The sequence below is a fragment of the Sarcophilus harrisii genome, chromosome 2 (genome assembly GCF_902635505.1).
Source record: "Sarcophilus harrisii chromosome 2, mSarHar1.11, whole genome shotgun sequence".
Taxonomy (NCBI): Eukaryota; Metazoa; Chordata; class Mammalia; order Dasyuromorphia; family Dasyuridae; genus Sarcophilus; species Sarcophilus harrisii.
In genome coordinates, this window is record NC_045427.1 from 480,221,510 (window position 1) to 480,226,378 (window position 4,869).

The window sequence follows — 4,869 nt, forward strand, 5'->3', positions numbered from 1 at the left end:
TCAATCTACAAGCATTTATTCAAAATAACCCTTGTCCTTAAGGAGCTTACATTCAATGAGGGAAGAACTGTTGTACAACATAATTCCTGTGGTTACATTTATCACAGAATCTGGTATGAGTTTTAGAAATTTTTTTTTATTGTACTTTACTCAAACTTTTTTTTTGGTAATAACAATAAACACAGTAGGATCATGTATTCCCCATACCTTTCAATCAATTATGTGACTGCAAAGATGTGGTCTGTTGTAGAAAATTGTCTACAAGAGCCCATGTCTTCCCTTCTTATATTTTCATCAAGGACACTCTACGTATGTACATAAGTTAATCTCAACAATTTTACAGAGATGAACACATAACTATATAGGTCAGTTGTTGCTAATGTCCTCTCAGTCACCATTTTTTGGGTGATGATACTCTTAACACATTATCAATGAAGAATTCCACAGGAGAAGTAGCATGAAGACTGTTATCAGAGAGGTATATTAACAGAAAGAGAGGGCCAATCACAAAGGGAAAGTGAAGGTAATCAATGTCAAGAGACATGGAGGAAGGCCCCCAACACTACCATCAAGTTCCTTGGGGGTGGAGGTGGAGATGGGGGTTATGGAGGGATGTGAAAGGAAATTAAGTTAGGTTGCAATCTTCAACAGTGAAGAGAATACCCACACTGATAAGATGAAAGTCTATTAAAGGATTGAAATGTTTGAAGAAATACCATCCATGGTTTCTTCCAATCATTTCATTTACTTCTTTGAAATATATTGAAAAATCAATCCCTCAATGTTTTGAAAAATATATTAAGTCCAGTATAGATTTCTTAGTGTATAATTTGTCTGGTCCAGCTATTTTTCTTTTCCTTTTTTTTTTTTAAATTAAATTTTCTTTTTTTCAATTAACAAAAATCTATTCTCTCCCTCCCACCTCCCCTCTCCCGCTAAAAACAAAACAAAGCAAAACCCTTGTAACAAATATGCATAGTCAAGCAAAACAAATTCCTGCATTGGTCATGTCCAAAAAATATATGTCTCATTCTGCACCCTGAGTCCATCACCTCTCAGTCAAGAGATGGGTAGCATGTTTCATAATGGGTTCTCTGGAATCACGGTTGGTTATCACGATGATCAGAGTACTTAAGTCTTTCAGTTGTTTGCCTTCACAATACTGTTGTTCCTGTATATACTGTTCTACTGGTTCTGCTCACTTCCCTCTGCATCAGTTCATATGTCTTCCTAGCTTGCTCAATATCATCATTTCTTTGTTTAAAAATAGAAAAACATTTAATAGTCGTATTTAAAATTCAACTTAAGCCTTAAATTCAATTTAATTATCAAATTATCTTTAGTTTTATGATCACAAATTTTGAAGTTAGACTACAACCTACTTCACACATAGATACCTTTAGAGACTTTACAAGCAAGGAATTGACATGAACAAGTTCTGTTCACTCTGTACCAGGGACTTGGGGATGTTTCACTAGGTCAGCCCATTAACATATTTTTAGTTCCTCATTAAATACTGCTTTTAATGAAAACTTCAAAGCACTAAGTGGATGACATCTGATTAATATGCATGTATTCATGGAAACACTACCAGTAATCACCCCGAAGCACAAAGAAAGAAATCCAAACATTGCCCTACAAAAGCATGCTTAAGGGGTTAATGGCATGCCTGGTCTTGATTATCACTCAGGCCCAAGCTGCTGTCCTTAGACTGGATCCCTCCTCTACTGCATTCCCCATTACCAGCTTCCTCCTTTGTTCCAGGTGAGGTCATATCCGCCAGGGACGGCTTCCCTTTTCCCAGGCCCACACTTCCGGAAGCAGAATTTGGATCAGAGGAATCCGTTTCTTTCTGTTTGTTATGATGCTCTAAAAAAGACTCCCAACCTTTCAGTCTTTCTTCCCTCTCTCTTGATGTCTCCTCCACCTGAAAATCAGTCACTCCATCCCACACTTCCACGTTTAATTGGCGACCACCAAACCACCTGCCGTTGAGGGCTTGAATGCACAGGTCAGCTTCCTCGGGTTCCTTATAGGACACGGAGGCCACCCCGTCCGGGTGTCGGTCAAAGAGAAGGACCTTCTTGACTTGCCCGAACTTTTCACACTCTGTTCGCAGGTCTTCCCGGATCTCATTTAGTACCAGCGGGTCAGCCTCGAAATCCTTGGGGTGGAACATGTTCTTGATGATAACCACCCGCTCATGCCGCATTCGCGTGGTGGTGGCTTTCTTCTCGGGCCGCCAATCCAGCTGCTTTTGTTGCTGGGACATCTTTTTCCTGTAGTCTTTGCATTTCTTCTTCTTTTTGCTGGCATCGTACTCTCCCTTTAGCTGAAACTTTGCCATTTCCACATGCAGTTTGTAGCCTCGGATTTCATCATCATCCAGAAGTCTTAATGCCAGATCCACAGATTCTCTCTTCAAGTAACAGCAAAGTCCATCTCCTTTAAGATTGCCTTGCTTATCTTTATAGAGTTTGATTTTGTATTCTTCCGTCTGCGGGTCTCTCATGATGATGCCACATTTGGACATGAGCTGTACAAATTCATCTTTTGTAATGTCTGGAGGCAAGCCAGTCACATACACGTTGGTGTTCTTGTCTTCCTCCACATGAAACCACCCCGGCTCAGGCTTTCTTTTTTCGCCTTTCTGCTTCTTTTCAGCGTTCTGTGTGGCTTTCTGGTCCGCAGCTTTTTGGGAAGCTTTCACATCCACCTCAGCCGGGTTCTCTTTTTGCCCACCGGAAGAAGAGGAGCTATCGGCAGGGAACCCATAGTTAGCCTGGTAATTGGCAAGGAAATCCTCCGTAATCTTAGGGAACCAAGCTTTCTTGTCCCGGTCCCACTCGTAGGCGGTGCCATCCGCCGGGTCCACGAACGTGTAAGGGTCATCGCCCTCGGGGCCCTCCGGCGAGCCGCCGGCCGCGAGCTTGGCCTCCTCTTGGAGCTGCTGGAGCCTCAGCTGTTCGTTGAACTCCTCATTGACGTCCCGCCTGCAACTGCTCATAGCTCCGCTCTGGGCAGGCACCTCGGGCGCCCGGTCCCGGTGGGATCCCCGGACCTGGGGAGGCAGCGGAAGGAGAAGGAGGGCGCGGGAACACGTCCGGGAGGGGCGGGGCGGAGTGGGGCGGGGCGCGGGGAGGAGAAGAGCAAAGTGCGCTTGCGCGGACCGCGACGGAACAGCCCGCGGCTGCAGAGGCGGGGGCGGGGCGGGGCGGGGCGGGGCGGGCGGCTGGTAGCAGCGGCCGCTTTGGCGGGCCGGTGCCGCTGCAGCTGAGCCGGCGGCCTTTCCGGCGAGCCTTCTCCTGCCCTCACGGGCCGCCTCGGAGCCCGCCTGACCCCAAATGATGGGCAGCCCCGCGTTCCCAGTTCTTTGCCGCCACAAAAAGGAGCTGTCACAAATTTTTGTCATAGGGGACTGAAGAGTCCTCTAAAGGTTAGATACGGGTCAAACATACACGCACGGCGTGCGCAAACATGCAGGTACGCCTTCGGCTGAGCGCGCCCCAAAATCTGAGCTCCGTGTTAAGCTTTGATTCCGTTACGGGCAGCTAGGGGGCGCGGTGGAGAGAGCACCAGCCCTGAAGTCAGGAGGACGGGGGTTCGAATCTGGTCTCAGGCACTTAATATTTCCTAGCCGTGTGACCCTGGGCAAGTCTCCCAGCCCCAACTGCCTCAGCAAAAGGATTTGATAGCGTTAGAAGCAGAACTAAGATTGCTTGTGTGCGTCCATATTTGTGACTGTGGACCCGTGCATGGGTATATCCAATATCATACAGTGTAGCCATACGTGTGCATGTGTATAAAACGCCATTTAGTAGGAAATCAGCCGCACAGTGTGTAACATGTATTGGGCGTATTGCATTTACGGCACATGGCGCATATACATGCGTGTATTTATGCAGCATTTATTACAAAATGCTTAAATGCGGGGATCAAAGATGCGTGTATAGTGTGTGTATGCAGAGCACATAAATATATGGCATGTTTGAGAGGGCATGAATATGTACATGTATGCAGACCCAGTCACGCGCATGCGTACACACACACACACACAGAGCGTGTCTCAAACAAAATCTTAGTTCTCGTTTAAGCTTTGCTGTATCCGCCAAAACCGTCCTGAGAATATGTGTGTGAAGATATGTAAGAGAATAAATTATATGTGCACATACATGCATATTCACATATAAGCGTGTGCTCCCTGCTAGGGAACCAACCATTAATGTAAGATATGTATTTGGCGTGTATGATACACGGTGGTCTGACGCGTGGTACACACATGCTATATGCATACGTTGCTCACGTATAATTATAGTGGCACATTAAGCGTGTGATGCTGCATGCATGTGTATGTAATGTGTGTGCATGTTGCGTATATGTTATCCATCGTATACCAGATATATCGAACATTACGTAATGATAATAGGTGGCATTCACATCGCACTTCAAAGTTTGGGAAAGTTTTTGTTTCTTCACTTATTAGGTGCCTCGGCCCGCGAGGCACAGTGTGTGGACCCTGGAAGAAAAGAGATGAGGACAAGAGAGAGGGGACGTGCAGGAGGACACGCAAGACAAATCCATCTGATCAAGCCTCATTTTAATGGGTGCAATAGTACAGATATATATAGCAGCAGGAAAGAAGGCAGGGTTGTGCAAACACAGTACAGGGTGGGGGTCCTAGACAAAGGGTTGGAGGATGAGCTGCTCAGGTGTCTCTGGTCATAGGAAGCTCCATGATGTGATTAGGGGATGCCTATTCAAAGTTAGGGCAGTGCTTGGATGTGATGAGGAGATTCCTATTCAGGAAGTCTTTGGTATGATGCAATTAGGAGATTCCTATTCAAGGTTAGGAATGTGGCCTTATGTGGC

The 4,869-nt window shown here is 45.9% G+C and overlaps 1 pseudogene across 1 annotated transcript; it reads right to left on the bottom strand.

Moving 5' to 3' along the window:
• LOC111718547 lies at positions 1 to 3,133 on the bottom strand (annotated as a pseudogene). The gene has a single exon (XR_004232316.1). The product of XR_004232316.1 is annotated as an HIV Tat-specific factor 1 pseudogene (transcript).
• Positions 3,134 to 4,869: the final 1,736 nt, after the last annotated feature.